Source organism: Amblyomma mixtum, chromosome 7, assembly GCF_055824585.1.
Source record: "Amblyomma mixtum isolate Tamu chromosome 7, ASM5582458v1, whole genome shotgun sequence".
Lineage (NCBI taxonomy): Eukaryota > Metazoa > Arthropoda > Arachnida > Ixodida > Ixodidae > Amblyomma > Amblyomma mixtum.
In genome coordinates this window covers 21563900-21582178 of record NC_143018.1, presented here as the reverse complement: position 1 = coordinate 21582178, position 18279 = coordinate 21563900, and the positions used below count along the sequence as shown (strand labels likewise).

Sequence of the window (18279 nt, the reverse complement as noted above, 5' to 3'; positions counted from 1 at the left end):
TTCATTAAGTGAGCGCCTACCTGCAGCCAGCGTCGGCGCCGTTACATACATCACGAGAGGCTTCTGTCCACTATAGTCGCGGAAGTCCACACGAAGTGCATTTGTGAGTCTAATATCCTAACTGCTGACGTCACGTCGACAGTTCGAAAGTACTATCGTATATCTTTCGAACGGTATACTGCTCGTAGCGATACTTAGCGCCGTGTTAGCTTCGAAGGAATTTGTAAGCATGGCTCTTGTGCTTAAGTGCTACTTTGCGTTTGTATATTGTTAGCGCATCGTAAATGATTAGCTCTGTTCTCTTCTTGCTCGCGACCTTAATTGTGCAAGGAGGTGGATCACATATTTACCGGGTAAGAAAATTGAGCTCTGTTGATGCTGTAATTTATTAGAGGGACGGGTACATGGGTGACAGCTCAAGGTTGTAACACGCGTCAGACGCATACGCTCGCCACTGGTGCCTTCCGCCTCTGGCGCTTAAACGCAGTGCGCTGTCGTTGGCGGCCATCTTGAATGTCTTGCACTTCCGCATGCAGGGTCTAAAAGCGGTCTGCTGTGCTCATCAATACTGGGACACGTGTGAAGCAGCGGCGACAAATGGGAGATGGTTTCGTGATAACAAACAAATGGAGTGGTGTATAGACTTCTCTGCGGTTCGTCATGACGTAGTAAGGAGCCTTGTATTCCAAAAAAAAAAGGAAAGAAAAAGAAACGAGGTGAAAAAGGTGTTTTCACAGGGCTTCTCGGTACATCACGTCACTCCATCAGGGACCTTTGAACTGCTTATCCCGAAGGATGTAGCTGATTAAATAAGCGCCCACGTTTTCGCGGACAATTAGTGCAGCTGGAACAATTGTTCTCGGCAAGGTAATGATACCACGGATGAGAGGAATAACATGCTTATGCTCTTTGGCTGGTGTGAGCCGTGATCGTCTCCCCATATGCGTCATAAAGCCATGTTTCATTCACCATTAAGTCGGTGTCGCCGAAGAGTTACTCGGCTGCCAGTACTTGAAAATATTGCTGTTGGGGGGATACTTAGAGTTTAAATATTTATTTATTTATTTATTTATTTATTTATTTATTTATTTATTTATTTATTTATTTATGTACTTACTGCATACCATGGTTAGGTTCAGGCAGGAAGGGCACATTCATAAAAATCACACGGCAACAAAAATATAACAATAGAGCAATAATAATAGTAATATATTAAAATAGTTGTAAAATATATAGCATAAAAATACATAATAGACCAACATCAAACATAGATGAGGAGCATAGATTAGATTTTTTCGGATAGATAAGGTTCAGTGAATGAATTCCAGTCGGTTATATAATGCGTGGAAAAAAGGAGAACTTGTACAAATAGGTCCGGGCAAATTACGGTGTTAATAAACCTTTGTGATATTGTCGTATACTCCTTGTTGGCATTGGGGAAAGATAGGAAGTGTCAAGTCGGAGTTTATTGTTAAGAAGTAATAAAAGAAAATCTAAACGAAAATTTCTCCTCAGGTGTAGTTCTTCAATACTGTTAGCATGCATCGATTCTGGAGGGGAGTCAGTGGGTAGAAATATTGAATCTCCTGTGTGGTTCAGTATTTGTGTCTAAGGGCTTCTCAGCACGAAGTTGCGGGGTCGAATACCGAGGCGCAGCTCAAATGCCCCAGGTGGTTGGAAAGAATCCAAAGCCGTCCACAATGGCTGAACGTGTCTCTCTTTCGTCTTCATCGTTTCCCCCAGTCCTGGCACGAGTTTGTTCATGAGTAAGAATGCTATTAATCTTTTTTCTTTGCTCACAAAATAGTTGCATGCATACGCCGGAAGATTTCTGAAGCGGTAATCGCAACTCGAACTGCACGTTTCTTGGACGGAAGCCAGAAAAATAGTTAGAAACAAGGAAAGGCGTATTGCTTCCAACTAGAGGTGTGATGAAAAGTCAGCCGTGGAAGTGGCCTTTTGCATTTTATTGGCGGTTTTTTCGTAACTCCATTGCTAAATGAATTGCGAAGGGAACGTGGTGTGGAGTGGTGAGGTTCGGTACCATCGCCAGCACCAGGCGCATACCTGTGAAATAGTCAACGTAACACAAAGTGGCGGCTACATTATGCATAAAGCTATAACTAGGTAGCTATAAATAACCGACTTTCCTAACACAGCACATTTCCCAAGCCTCGGTTCACCGGTCCAAGAGAGTTTTGAGTGCGTAGACGATTTGATTTTAATTTCCTGTTAACGCGGAGGTTTCTGCCGCGCCATATTCGGCGGAAATAAATGTTCTTCCTCCTCCTGCTAACAAATTTAAAATTAGTTTTTGAGGAAAGAAAATGACGTTGTAACTGTCTCACATATCTTGGTGGACACCAGAACCGCGCCGTAAGGGAAGGGATAAAGGTGGGGTTGAAAGAAGAAAGGAAGATGTGCCGTAGTGGAGGTCTACGGAATAATTTCGGCTACCTGGGGACCTTTAACGTGTATGCACTGACATCGCACAGCACATGGGAGCCTTTGCGTTTCAACTCGATCGAAACGCGACCGCCGCGGCCCGGGTTCGAACCCGGGAACTCTGGCTCAGTAGACGAGCGCTCTAACCACTGAGCCACCGCTTTGGGTTTCCTGCTACCAACAATTTGCTTCTGGGGATGGATGTCTGCAGCAGTTGTCGTTGCTGACGCCAGGTTGGGCGTATGATATCTCCTTTTCAAGGGCCAGCCATGTATGATTCTCCATGCCCCGCATAGCGCAGAACATTCCAACCGAGATATTTTAGTCTCCGCTATCAAGAACCGACGAGTTGATTAAGAGGTATTTTGGATAACGGCATGTTATCGTGCGTATGGTGTGTCCAAGGGTCCTTTGTGTAGTCTTTATCTTGGCGCCTTTGTTATGATCACGGACAGTGCGCAGTGAACAATCATTGTTTTAGATGGGCGATCTACTGGAGGACAAAGATGATCACACGTTATTTATTGTGCTGTAGATAGGGACGCGAGAGTTGGATCATGTCTCTGATAGGAATGCCCCCTAGCTTGCACAAGTAACTGTAGTGAGGAGACAGCCACCTGATGATGCAAATTTAATGATCCCCAGCCAATAAAGGCATTGTCTCTAGGGGTCGTATCACTGCCTGTTGACACGCGGCCTCCGAAGTTTCTGTCACTAGGCTCCTAATATTACTGGAGTAAACAGTCACCATTTCAGCATAACACATTTGGGCACGCGTCTTGCACGTACTGCGACGGATAACCTCCTCGTCAGTGAATACACTGATCCTTGCCTCGCGGAACCTTAGGAAATGCCCATTCACGTTGCCCACACAGGTCCGCATTATATTTAATTATATTTCATTATATATTTATTGGTTCCCTTCATGCGCGCAAACATGGCACCTAAAGGTGCATCCTCTTCTGGTGCTAAAAATGAAATAGTACAATGAGCGAACAGTGAAATAGCAACCTGACTCAAGAGGCAAAACATACATTCACTCTTCCTGTGCTGCCATTGACATCCAGCTTCAGTGTATGCAGATGTGAGCTGCGACCTCTATCAAAACATGCCATGCATAACGAGTGGCGTCATATAATCGTGACGTGTTCCACTTACGTATAACGACGTCACGAAGCTCGCAAAGCCTCCCAGCCACTTCAGACAAAATCTAAACGCTGCGCTATCCTGCCGACCTATGTTAATCATCAGCCATTATTATGTTTCCAGGAGTCGACTAACAATGGAAATGACCAGTCCCACTTGGTCACAAAGGTTGAAATAGCAGGGTAACCACGAGAAGGGAGAATTTAATCACAGTAACGTGGCCTGGAATGCAGACGCGTTAGTCACGCTTTGTTTCAAAGTTTGAACGAAGCGCAAAACAACACGGACGGCGTATACCTGACGAAACACGAGCCCACAGTACTGTTCTGTCTGCTCGCCATCCTGTCCCTGTTTTGAGCAACTAACTATAGCCCAAACAAGCGGCCCGTGTTATGTCCCCAGTTTTTTTTTTCTTCCTTCTATTCTGTCATGCACATGTCTACGTGTTGACTTCCTCTCCTCTGTCCGACCCCAGCGGCGGGCTATTCGTGACGGGGCTCTCGTATATAACACCGCCGTCCTCGTATAATAGCGGAGGCATGCAGCACCGTGTATAGCGGTCATTTTCCGCCCAGGAAGAACCGGTCCCGGTGGCGTGATCCAGCGTGAGAGAAAAACAGAATAGAGGAAACAGCACCAAATTAGGAGGAGAGGCCGAACCACCGCCGCCTCTCGTGGCGCGCTCTGGCCCCTTTGCCATTGTGCCAAGAACGGAAGTTTGTGCGGCACCGTCGACCTCGTTCCAGAGCCCGGTCCTAGTGCGCACGTAGTACAACTGCAGCTGCGCTGTCAATTCGCGCAGCTGCTTTTCAGCCGGTGTTTATCCATGGCTCTCTATGAACGCCGGCAGCGTGGTGCGCTCGGGCACGGTGCTGGGTGAGTGGTATCTGTAAATGAACGTCTGCCCCTGAATGAGAGACACCTGTGGGTCCCTGGTGTTTTTTAACTTCGCTTCAGTCTGTAGGTGCCTTTGCGTTGTTTCAACGAGTGTTTCACTTAGCGCCAAATCGTCGAACATACATGACAGACATACATACAATTAGAGGTCATGGGTTCGGATACCACAGGCGGCATATGGTTGTTTTTCTTTCTTCTGCTTTCTAGTCCATTTTCTTTAAGTGACCGAATAGTTACACTATTAATCTCCCATGGGTAAACATCCCTACAATTAAAAAAAGAAATCATGTCCTGTACTGAATAGTTGGCGTGGTCCTTAGATCCACTGTACCAATTTCGGGGTACTGAACACGGAATAAAGTCATCGAAGAATTGTCTGGACCGCAGTAGTGCAAACCTAATAAAATTTCACTCTTAATGTCTCACTTTTAACAGACAGAATATATTCTATTTTGTTCATAAACCTAACTCAACGACCGATTTTCTCGTCTTGAACAATCGCTTTTCCTGTAATATTGCGCGGTGCTTTCTGCTGTGGTTTTAAACGAAAGACAGCACCAATTGATTATTACCGAAAATGTTGCTACAAAAATTTACCGTTAAGCATGAAAAAAAAAACAAAAAGTTTGGCCACATTTCGCCGCGATCGCGTTTCTTATTTCCAACTGGGATGCCTAGAACGCAGCTCAAGAAACACTATTTCAGCAGAAAACACTAACAATTAAAAAGGGCGTGGCCTTTAACTGTGCAACAAGTAATAAAAACACTGGCGTCTGACTTCTCTCCGTCGTTCTTTCACTGTTAACGTATACAGGTTAAGTCGAGAACTAACTATTTCGCTTCTGTCGCTACCGACGCGTCGTCAGGCGGCAGTGAGCTATGAGACTTGAGGCCGATTCCGCGCATTCCTGCAAAACGTCAGACGGAAGCGAAGCGTGGAATACGAAAACACCTCGACGACACTTCATTCGCTTTCACACCGAGTCAACGTGGTTAGCTTGCACTATAGCGAGGAAAGCCAATGTAATGCTTCTAAATAGCCGAGTCTAGCCACTGTATTAACCCCCGGCAGTTCTACCCGAGCCACGAGCTATGTGGGTGAGAGGGTGTCATATCCGTGAGAAGCAGCACGTGTTGGTCTCGTCGCTTCTCGTCTAAACAGCGCTTGCGTGTGACAGCCCCTCAATTTGCTTTTGTTTCGAAACTTGCCCTACGCAGTGGCAACTCGCATCAGGATCCTCGACGAAAACTCTTGCTTGAGCCTCGCTCGCAGACGATGCGTCACGCAGACGATACGCCCCGGACCACTCCCCGGCAAAGGCGCTTCCGGTAGCTCGGATGAAGACACCGTCCTGTTCAGATTCCAAACTTCCGCCGCATGCGGCGGCTCGTGTGTCTCATCACGGCCTCGATTTTTTTTTTTGGCTGTAACTGTACACAGAAGTCCGTTTTTTCCACCGGCCTCTATTGATAGACAGCCCCGGGGAAACCTGGAATCGCTTTCTCTATCATGCAGCAAAAATGCAGGAGCACAAAGTTGCGGCTCTGAACACTTCGTCTTAGAAAATAAACAAAGCTAGGTAGCAGGTGTCAAACTGCCTAAAAACTGTTGATTTTCATTTAGTTCCCTCCTTTTTAGGGTGTGTGTGTAAGTGCTCACTCACTCACTCACTCACTCACTCACTCACTCACTCACTCACTCACTCACTCACTCACTCACTCACTCACTCACTCACTCACTCACTCACTCACTCACTCACTCACTCACTCACTCACTCACTCACTCACTCACTCACTCAATGCATCCACACACGCAGTCACTGACACGCACACTCACACGCACGCTCTCACTCACTCGCACTCACACGCGCACTCACTCACTCACTCACTCACTCAATGCATCCACACACGCAGTCACTGACACGCACACTCACTCACTCACTCACTCACTCACTCACTCACTCACTCACTCACTCACTCACTCACTCACTCACTCACTCACTCACTCACTCACTCACTCACTCACTCACTCACTCACTCACTCACTCACACTCACTCTCACACTCACTCTCACACTCACTCACTCACTCACTCACTCACTCACTCACTCACTCACTCACTCACTCTCACACTCACTCACTCACTCACTCACTCACTCACTCACTCACTCACTCACTCACTCACTCACTCACTCACTCACTCACTCACTCACTCACTCACTCAATAAATGAAGAAATAATTGAATAAGGTTAGGTAAACAATTTCTATTATCACCGAATAAATACAGAACACTAGGAATATAAGCTCCGATGGTCTTGACATGCTTCTATTCTCTATCGAAAAAAAAATTACGAAGCGAAAGCGTAGCGGTTAGACATTAGTGCAATGAATGCTTGGAGCAGTCCTAAATTTTTGTTTCAATCCGTGCACGTAGCCATCCGTGTTATCGCAGAATGTGACTGGATTCATTTCCCTAAAAGAACCGGTAACGCTGGTCTCTGCGCTCACCAACCGCATTTGCCTCGTTCGCAAAACTAGCAACATATGCAGCAGCGAAGCGTCTATTTCCTGAATTAGCGTTCGCTGGCCTCCCCTGTCAAGGTTTCCACAGCGCTATTATCGGCAAGCCACTGCAGAAACAAATCAGAACTGTATTATCGACAGGCCACTGAACATCGACGTTAAGTTACCTGCCTATTATGCAGTTGTGGTTTTTTTTTATTCATATATACATTATTCATGCGGACACACGCGATTAGAATAGAAGGAATGGATCTTTTTCCTTCTAGTTACATAGCGTGTGCATCTATGAATAATTCTACACAACACGGCGGCCACCACTCGCTCAGAGTCAGCAGTGCAGTCGTCCTTCCTAATGAGAACTAGTGCCTTTCTGTATCTATAAATGCCGTGCCCGAATTCAAAAGGTGAGTACCTCTGCACGCAAGGAAAAAAAGGTGAAAAAAAAAGAAACCGGATTGCCAAACTAGCGCATAGGCTATCGCACTGAACGTCCTTGTTTCGGACAGAACAAATGCTGGAATTTTTGCAGTGTTCGGCTAAATCTGTCCCTGCAGCTAACGAAACAGCCAGCAGACTGACTCACGAGGGCGGCTTTGTCTTTGTGCTCTGCTCAAGTAGCCGAGACATGTGGAGAGCACTCATAGACAGAGACGGTAAAAGGGGCTTTGTTAAGCGCTGCCCAGCTCTTCCGCTGTGCCCTCAAATTATGCGAAAAAAAAAAGAGCACGAGTGGCAGCGTCTAATGGTACGCGAGATAAAGCAGAGCGAGTTAGAGAAAATTTAAATATCGACTGTCTGCTTAATGAAAGTTGAAAAAGCCCTCTTTTTTATCCTCCATTGTTACCTGCTGCTAAAGTTAGTAGCGTGTTTGCGATTGCCCCAGGAGATGTTTTCGAGACGAACAATTCTTGAATGTCAAATTCGGTTTTTAGATGGGCCGAAAAGAATCACAGCTAAAGGCGCATTGTTTCCAATGTTGCGCAGCCAGAGAAGTCAGCTGCTCAAGTAAAATCAATGACTTGCAGTGTCATGAAAGACTGTTTGAAAGCTCAGAACAATGAAATTATGGAGCGAATTGGACGCAGAAGAAAGCTCTTTTAATGGAACTATTGTGCGAACTTCTGAATTAAGTTTTGCCATCTGTGCGGTCTCTTGAAATTTACCATCGACTTTTAATTCTACTGGTAGTTAAGCCAATGTTAGGCCTATCGCGTGTGTACTGGACCAAACTAGGTATTGGACTATTGCCTTACGATAGTCGGTTTCTAGTCTTGTTTTTTTTTTTTTGCCGTCACCACAGTCACATGCCTTTCTAAGCATTTGGCTATTACACATACGCAAAACCTGACATAGCTTTATTAAGTACAGAAATAACATAGCGAGAAATAACTCAGTAAGGAGGTGGGTATATATAAACATAACTGGCGCTGTAACTGGACGAGTTACCGCCGTCTTTCCTAATGGTCCCATAGTGCTAGTACACTTCACAAAACACAACCGAGAGAGACATTCACAAGCTGAATCAGTGGTAGGTGTCCTATCTGTCTATCTGTCTAGGAGTAGTAATTTGCTTGATAATTTCAACCTTTTTTTTGGGGGGGGGGGGGGGGGGGGCAAGACATTACCACAATTTGCTGGGCTATGTTTTACTCTGGTCGGCTCAATAGGAAGAAATTTTTTCCGTGCAGTGCTGCAACATAATTTTCTACATACGCTGCATTGCCGTTACAAATGTTTCTTTTGTGGCCACTTCCCGGTTTACCACTACGAACCGGTTGCTGCACAAAGAATATTATCCAGTACGGGACTATTGGCTATGTGAGGTGCAGGAACTTTACGCAGCGCCTCTTATTTCAACATTGCAGATATGAGTCGATGGCAATATGAGGCGCGGCAACTGTATGCGATACCCTTTGAAATTGTACGCGATGCTTGTCACAGCATACATTCCAGCGATGACTCAATGGCATTTCGGGGTGCAAGAATAACACTCGATTCTTCTCACCGCAACACTGCGCCGGTGACTACTGTAGATGGCAATGTTAAAGGCGAAAGAATTGGAAGCGATGCTTCTTACTGCAATATTGCGCGAATGACTCGAGAGAAATGTGGCGCGCAGTAAATTGCAGGCGATCTTTCCTGCACATCAACACTGCAGTGATGCCTCCTTGGCTAATGCACTGTAACGACGACTTTAACATGTTCGCACATGTATTCGAGTGGGTGAAAAACAAGCCAAGGGCAGAGCAGCCAGCACCTGTATAATATTGTCGCCTATTCTGTGCTGCACTGTTTTCAACTTTAGGATTGCGAATAAGCTGGTGCAAATTTGCATATTTATGCAACATTATTGCTTAGCTTTAATTTTTCGAAAGTTTCCTTTTCAATCGTTGGTAATGTTTCTCAGAGGCGGCTACACAGCACTAACGGATCTTCATGCAGATGTGTTCATGCCTTCCAGCTTACTACGACATAGGGAAAATGGTGCGAGTACTGAGAACCGTGATAGAATATGCCGAGTGCATCCGAGCTGGTTGCTTATCTCAGGCCGCTTGTGTAACACCTTGGAATGTTTCCAAGAACTCTGTTTATTAATGCAAAAGTATTTCTAGGCTATGTCGGCGGGGTCGTGTCCGCAGAACGTGTCCGCATCAGTTGTGACGTTCTCAGAAGAGATGGCATCGAACGAGTGCTTGTAATCGAAAGAGGATGATGTGAGGATGCTGTGCAAAAAAATTTCAATAGGATGATTAGTTAATTAATTCGAGCAAAAAATGTCGAAAAACGACGAAATAGTGCGGACGTCGATGTAGTGAGTGGACGGGAAAACAGCCGTCGATGGCAAAATAGCGCAAAAAATTGGCAAAGGAGTAAAAATAAAGTTTGAAATTAATTGAAATGTATTAAATGAGTGATGATTAATAGAATAAAAAATTTCGCTAACATTAATTAATTAATTAATAACCAGCAAAAGCATTGGACGGTTGAGTAGGCTGGATGGGGATATAGCAAGTGAACGGGAAAGCAACCCCGACGCCAAATTTGAAAAACCAAAATGGTTGACTGATATAAAGGAAGGTATAATCGCAGTAAATAAATCGATCTTTAATTAAAGCATAAAATAATTACGCTAATTCGGTAGTTAAATTAATTACAAAAAAATGATAAAGAGAGGCAAAGAGAGGCGACGAGTGCCGAGGAGGCGTCAGTGCTTTGACATTCTCCCAACGCGGGTCACCGCTGCGATCTCTAATTTTTGTTTACCTTCATTACATCCCCGAGTTGCATTGTTAGCTGATCCTAAATGGTCTATAGATAGTCTATTGACTTCTTATTGACTCTATTGACTTCCTATATATATTGCTTTTTGTCTATTCCTAGTCTATAGACAAAAGTCTACTAAAACTGTATGGCCATAAATATATAGATTGTCGATAGACTGTCTATGGCATTTGTATTGCCTACAGACTGTTGTCTAAGACTTTAGTAGTAGTAGACGACGTTTGTTCAGACTTTATAGACGGAAATCTATAGACACTCTTCAGTCGTTCTGAAACTTTTTTTTGCAGGGGTTGAACCACAATTCCCCTGTATTGCTGAGGGATTGGGAAATCCCTCAAGCGTCTGCGGTGCGGGGTGTCAGTGGGCGCATTTGTTTTTCAGTCCCGGACTGTCCGGGACTACTTGCGGACTCGAGTCCGGTATTTTTTTTTCTCGGGCAGCCCGAAAGCTCCGCCCACCTGCTTGCATCGCCATAGCAACGCGTTCGTTTTTAGCCTATGGCAGTCCGCGGGCTGCTTGGGGCTGCTGAGAAGGCAGCAGACGATAGCTGCGCGCCGCGCTGGCAGCCATATTGAGTTAGACTCCGTGTGCATTTTGAGTATTTTTCGTGTTCCTGGAGGTCGATATCATGCGTTAAACCTTCACATGAGCTCCGTAGCTGCTCTCTGAGCCATCGCAATACTTTTTGTTCTTGCATCTTCGTTTATTTTCTTGAAATCCACCGCACAGGGACGCGCGTTCGAAGCTGCGAGCGCGTATTGTTTGCTCGTGTCGTCAAGAGGTTCTCGTTCGCTTGTTTTGCGACATGCTGTCTGTACGCTTACCTGAAAGCATCGCAGGTGAACCACTCGTATACTGGAGCAGCTATAGAGCTTGTTGTCAACATTTTTGCGAAGGCTTTCGTCTATCTGCCGATCCGCAACGAGTTGGGCTACTTTGTGCGAACTTCGCCGCAAGCAGTAGCGGCGAGCATACCTCCGAAGCTGAGTTCTGTAATGCACCTACGCTAAGCTGACAGTACAGTCTTTAAATCGACTCAGTATCATGATCGAGCGCACGGCGTTGCTTCGGCGTCGTGGTGGCCGTGGCTCGCGTCGTCTGCTAGCAGATGACAGCGTCCTTGTACGGTAACCGAGGGGGAGCCCGGCTCTGGCGCCGAGTTCGAAAGCAGCCGATGGCAAGTAGGTCATGTGACCATGACGTTGTTTCCTGTCAGAGCGGAAGCCGAGACCTGTCAGCAAGTAGTCCGGGACTGGAAAAACAAATGCGGCCAGTGTGATCCGTATTCCAGCGCAAGTTTCACCCCTTTGGCGTTCGCGAGTCGCAAAGGAAGCAGTCAGTCGGCCATTTAACGTTCGACACAGCACGCGAGTTTAAACACGAAGGAAACTTCAGCCCGAGAAGTGTCAAGAAGCACACTGTCTCCGGAGCTCGGCGCAGCAGAGTAGCACGTTCAGCGGCAGCCTTATCTCTTCCACATTAACCGGCACGGCCGGACGAGGAACACAAAAGAAACGGTCGGTAGCGAAGTTCCTGGAGGACAGAGATAACGCCGCCATGTTGGCTCGGATTTGGTCTTTTCATTCGTCCGCTCCCTGGCTGGACAACGTGACGCAATTAAGCGGAGAACAAAGGGCACGGGTATAGCGTCAACAGCAACACTCTGTCGGCGAGAAGTGAAACAATCAAGCTGTGCGCACCCGTCTGCAGTGTACCGCGTTTTCTCTGGTATAACTGAGGGCGATTTCAGCAGTATGCCGCTGAGCTCTTCTTCGTCCGGCTCTGAAGGATTTTTGCAATTTGCTTTACGGCGTTACGCAAAAGGTACAAACCGCACTGCTGTACTGATTGTCTTCATGTTACCAGGAATTAGGCGCAAGCACTTCTGGTTCCCTCCCTTAGAAAAATTTCATAGACGGTTTATATACTCTCCATATACTTTTATCCGTTAAGCCTACAGACTTTCTATAGACAAGTCTTATACTGTAGCCTACAGACAACATAAATCCTATTCACAGTCTACAGACAGTCGGTAGCTTTATAGCCATGCACGTTTTGTACACTTTTGTCCATAGACTACGAAGAGACAGAAGGAAATATCTACAGGGAGGCAATAGAATCTACAAAAGTCTATAGAAAGCCTACAGGCCATGTTTGTAAGGCCCTGGTTGTACGCACGGTGCGCATGGACTTTGAGGATTCAAAAATCACGTGAGGACTTCATCCGTGACGTAAGGAAAAAAGAGAACGGGTGAGGGCTGTAGAATACAATGGGCCACTAAGATTAGAGGCACTGGCTTGGTCGTGTCCGAAATTCCTGGTAGTGGGTCAATTTTTGTATCCGTGTCTATAATATAATGAAAATTCGCTCCTATAGTAGGATACAACATAAGAAAAAAATATATAGCAGTTGCTAACACGTGGCCACGGTCCGCGGCGTACTGTATTACTCCGCTGACCAATCACAGTAGCAAACGAAATCAAGTTTTTAATTTTTGACTATATTAAACAAGCTAGGTATTTCTAGAGCTTATAATTTTTTTTTCTTGCGATTAGCTTCTTGTTTGCACGACAAAAAAAGTTTAGCACCCGGCTACTTTTGGTCGTGTAGGGATCCTGTGCGGCGGTCTTCAACGTGGGCGGTGCTTCGCTGCAGACTTAAGTTGTATGCGACTACGTAAGTAAAGAAAACAAACAAGTCTTTTTGTGTCACAAATATAACAAATTACAGCGCAAAACTTTGACAAGGTATTGATTTGTTACCATGGGAATATACGTCAATAAATCGCAGCAACTATCTGTAAAATTTTTAAGACCAGCGTGACAGTAAAAAATGCAACTTTAGTTGACGCACATCAATCAAGCAGCCGTACTGGACAAGTCTGAACGTTGAAGAGAAAAAGAGCTTATGCTTTCTTGTGAAAAGGTGAACAGTTGTTTCTGGAATTACAACTGCGCACGTTTTAAACTTTGATGACGATCACCTGCATGCAAACTTGATTCGCAAATTTGCCCTTCGTAATTATGAAGAGATGCAAATAAGCAGCTACTATGAACGCGTAATTTTCGTGCGTGTAATGTGCATAAAAAGCATCGCTCGCATTTAATTATTTTTATTTTTTTTTCCGCGAAAGCCTTACCACATCCCATTTGACGGGGAACTAAGCCATGACGGAAGTATGCTTAGCGCTCTGCTATTTAGTTTAATCGGCTACCTAAGCGATTTAAGACGAAATGAACGAATTAACATGAATCCGTCAACCTATGTCTCTGTGTTCTCTCTGGGAGGGTTCGGCATATGATAAACAACCAGTTACTTTAGCCTCGTTAACATTTTGATCGCGCGCCCAGGATCAACTTGATTGCTGCAAATAAAATTATTGTTCAATCTATTGATTGCCTGATTGATTGACTTGGCAGCGAAATTTGTCATTGTGCTTATTTGTGGTGCTCTTTAACACAAACTTTAAGGGAGACCTGAGGGAACGCGAAAGGCTGCTTTAATGGGGATGAGGTCGACACGAAGAGATGCGGTACACCTTGATGGATACAGTGGCGCGCATCTCGAAACAATGAGTGCTCCTGGCGCCCAGTTTGACTTTGTCCTCGGCCCGCTTAGCGCTGCGACTGTATAGTTGACGCTGTGAGAAACAATGGCTACACATGGTCGCACACGTGGAGTGAGGAAGTAGGAGACGGAAAGTGTTTAAGCAGAGATTTCCAGGCTAAAGGATCTAGCATGCAAAGAATGGAACGCAGCTAACTTAAATGGTGCACACGTGAAACGCATTGGATAATAGTTGGCGTGTACGCACGTAAGAGGAATGACGTCCGAACCTCCCCAACAGCCACTTCGCGATCCCTATCATCACTTCGCTTGCGATTTATCGGTAATTTGTATTTGAGGTCGTTTTCTTTGGCTTCGTGAGGAGAAACTGAATGTGTGAGCTCTAAAAGCTTCTTTAGCGGGAAGCTCCTGAAGAAAATTGTTCGTTGCCTTGTGCGAAAGGAGTGTTTTCCTATTCTCGTTTTCATAATTTACATTACCCTACTAAAACTGGACACTTCCTGTTAGGGCGGCCATGCCTTTAGCATAAGTGGTATAACAATAAAAGAAAACAACAAAAGACGGCCGAGGGCGATTTTTAATGTTCTCATGCGTGGAAGCACGGAACCTCTACAAAGCAATTCATCTGCCGTAGGGATGGTGATGATATACAAGACCGTGGGCGAGTTGAAGTCGCCTTACTTGTTCCTCTCTGTGCTGAGCTGTCTTCCGGATAAGAACAGTCATCCGGCTGACATTTTCTCACGCGCTGATATTTCCGAACCTCTTCCTGTGAGTAAGAGAGGCAGTTTAATCAGGGTTTCTGCTTTGGTTTCCAACACCACAAACCTCAATCGCGTACCTTACAGGCCTAATTGATGGGTTTTCAATGATCACTGCACTTTCATAACGTTTTTAGTTAGCTATTATCTCTTGTTCGGGGGCGCTGCCTTCGACAAATCTTTAGACTTATCTTTCAACATCGCTTTTGTTCACTTGGTCCTGATGACAACACTTCAGTTGGTATTTCAGTCCAAATCTTGACTCCAACAAATGACTTATTCCGCATTTTTCTGGTGAGAACGCTCGGAACGAGTCCCTGTTAGCTTCCCTTATCTCTCATCCATATTCTTGCCTCTGTGTGATTGAACAGAGCAACAAGAATAAATAATTTTGATACTGTTTCTGTTTGTTAGCCCATTAAAGAACACCCATTGGCCAATCGGTGATGGTAAAACCAATGGAGGATAGGGCCATTGCTAGGAAGTCGAGAACACTTTTCCATCCGCACCACCAGTGCGTGCCAATGTTGTAGACTGGGTAAGCAGCACGTTTCCTCCTCCAGGCCGTATGACGGGCACGAGACGAAGGAAAAGTTTTCGCGTGCCGAATCAATTTCTCGTACACAGGAAAGTCACCGGGGCGTTGCGTAAACCACTGTACTTTCTCCTCATTCTATTCTTTTTTTTTTGCGTGCGTATCACCGCCCGGCTGGCTGTAGAAACTAGCCTACACTAAGGCAGCTAGAGCGGTGAATCGCGTGCTGTGACGTGAGGCGTTGAATTCTGCGCAGTAGAAAAAAAGAAAACAACAGAAAAAAAAGAGGAGGTCGTGCGCGAGGCGCGCACGACAGCCTTCGCTCTGGCTGTGCTCGGAGTCGCGGCTTGATGAATGCGTCGTCCCAGGCGGCTATGCACAGGAGGAAGGGTGGGCGGAACAGGCAGTGGGAAAGCAGTTTCTAGCACGTGGACAGCTCGTGGCTCTGAGACTCTGGTTAGCTTTGCACCGCTGCGAGAATGCGTGCCTCGAAAGGCTGCCTCTTTTTCTTGGAAGCGCCTGGAACGTGTCGCCGCTCAGAACTAGGTGAAAAGGAAATGAGAAGAGAAACATGAAGCAAAAAAGTAACGTCCTTGCCTCTGATATCTGGGCCTCTGTTTGGAGCTGCTGGAATAATTTTCGAACTTCCCGTTCTTCAGTCAAACTTGCGTACTGCGAACCGGTTGGTTGGGTCCCTGTGGTGGAATCTCATTAATTCGAACTCGCTTGATTCAAATTTTTGGCTTATCTGGACTGACGATTCGGTGCCGTCAACGTGGTGTGCATTAAAGCTGCTCCCTTCATTTCAATAACCGCGTAATGTGAACAAATTTTCGATACGATTCGATTTACAAGTATAGAAAGTGGATTTACGATCGTGCGTTTAGGCACAGGGTTATGGCTATATAGGTGCTATTTTAAAATTAGTTTTTTTCCTAAGATGAATTTGAGAGTGAAGCCGCTTAATTGAAATTGTTGTTGAACGTACATCTGTCACTTGTTTAAAAAACAAAATATATTGTGGTTGCATCAGTTGCGCGACTTGTCTTGCTTGTCACCACTGTTTCTATAGTGATAGCTACAGACAAATGAATCAGCGCCGCGGCCAAGGACTAATTGCGCATGCGTGCGACATCGTAAGCGGCGACGACCCTGTTGTGGCTCTTGCTGATGAAACTGACGGTAATTTTAGCCCTATGATGATATTTGAAAGCGTTCTGTAGACGAACACGATTACAGTTCGAGTGTGGATGGGTACATTCGCTCCAGGACAGAGGCTTTTGCGATTCTTTCACTTCGCGACCTGTCCGTAGGTTGCCATTAGATTGCTCAGAGATACAAAAAAAAAAAAGGAAGGCAATGCGGTTCTTTGATGTTATATTACAGTACGGTGCAGTAGCTTACGGTTTGTTTTTATGCTTAACGCATTAGCTTGCTTTATATTAGCAGGGTTAATATTGTAGATGAAATGAACGGCGGCGCAACACGGACACTAACAAGAGAGGGGACACCACATGCGCACGAATATTGTAGCATTCTTTGCTTTCTGATTTTGAAACGTAAGAAAAGAATACGAACTGCGCGTTTTCTGCCAGCCACGAAACTTATTTCTGATTCGAAATGAAACATGCCACGTCATCATCTGACTGTTTCGAGATCAATAACGCACTCAAGAGAGTTTCGCCTCTGAATACGCGATGGCGTGAGAAAGCCACGGGCTAGGCTCAGTTTCGTTCGGGCATGGATTTACGTCCCTCCGGCCGGGCTTGAGAGCATTAGAAAGCCGTGACAGCTGAGGTTGTGTGCTTATAATAGCAGTCATATGTGTTGCGTTAAAGTAGACTTTAAACACTAAATGAGTTATTAGACGATAAACTTTTATTTTCGAAAAGCCTTCTGTCGGTTTGATGGGCGAAGCTGCGGCCCTTTTGTGCGAAAAGCGGCATTTTATGAACAACGTAACAATTGCAAACGCTGCTTGGAGAGAATTGTGACTTGGGAAATTATGAGAATCGAGGGTCATGTACGCAGCTGTAGCACGATAATAAGTGTTCTTACCGTAACAGAGAGAATAGTTGTGCGGGCGCTGAAGCTATTGTGACCAAGGATAAGACTGATCACATTCTTTCGTTGTTATATCAAGGAACGTCTCTAATGAAGAAACTAGTGTGAATAAACACAATGAGTGGATGTACTGCAAGATAATGAGCAATTACGGCGGCATTTAAGTCATTCACACACAGTGTAGAAGTTCCACCTTGTGTGTCAGTGACAAAGAACGCACACTTCGGCTTGTTCACAACCACGTCTTTCTTGATGATGGCGGTGATCCTGAGGCTCCGTCTGTAAGTCGTTTAGCGCACGCTGAGGCATATAATTGCATAATTATATGCATTCGTGGCGCTGGGCTGCAACTACTGCTAGGCTATAGACGCGTCTGCTCATCAACGTTGGTGTTCTCTCTGCTATTTCCCGCAATTTTTTCTGCTGATTAACATCTTCATTCATGCAAAATAATAGCCCGAACAGACGAAAGACGGAGCGAAGAATGAATACCGCAAGCGCTGACTCGCAATTTATTGTTTAACAGAAAAACGCTGAATATGCACATCATACCGCTAAAAATGAACAAAAAAGAATAAAAAAAAAACAGACGGGATCAGTCGGCATAGTCCAGATATGCCAACCGTTCTTCACGCAGAGCAATCGATGGGTCGCTAACACATGCACGCTTTTGTGTGTACTGAGTGATTCTTTTGAATATGTATATCTTTGACGCTGATGGTCACGAAGATGCTGCTTTCAATGAGGGCGGGTTTGGCTCGGCAGACACAAGATAACGATATAGCATCACGGTTATCTGACCGGTAAGCCGAAATTCGTTACTTAACTTTCCTTATGTTTCATGTTGCAATCGAAATATTGAAGACATTCATTCGAGGCTAATCTAGTTAACAGAACTTGACAAAACGCAATATGTTTCGAAATATTCATAAATAAATTGAGTGCAGCTTCATAAATATTCATAAATAAGTGAGTGCAGCTTCAACATAATCCGGTATGGAACTTCAGTCTCGGATTGCTTGCGGGGAAAAGAAAAGATCCTAAATATATCTTTGTGT

The 18279-nt window shown here is 45.2% G+C and overlaps 1 protein-coding gene across 3 annotated transcripts in view; it reads left to right on the top strand.

Annotated features, from left to right (window-relative positions):
* LOC149335213 (monoglyceride lipase-like) overlaps positions 1-18279 on the top strand; it is a 54417-nt gene that overhangs the window by 11694 nt on the left and 24444 nt on the right. The gene's annotated exons all lie outside the window — the stretch shown is intronic.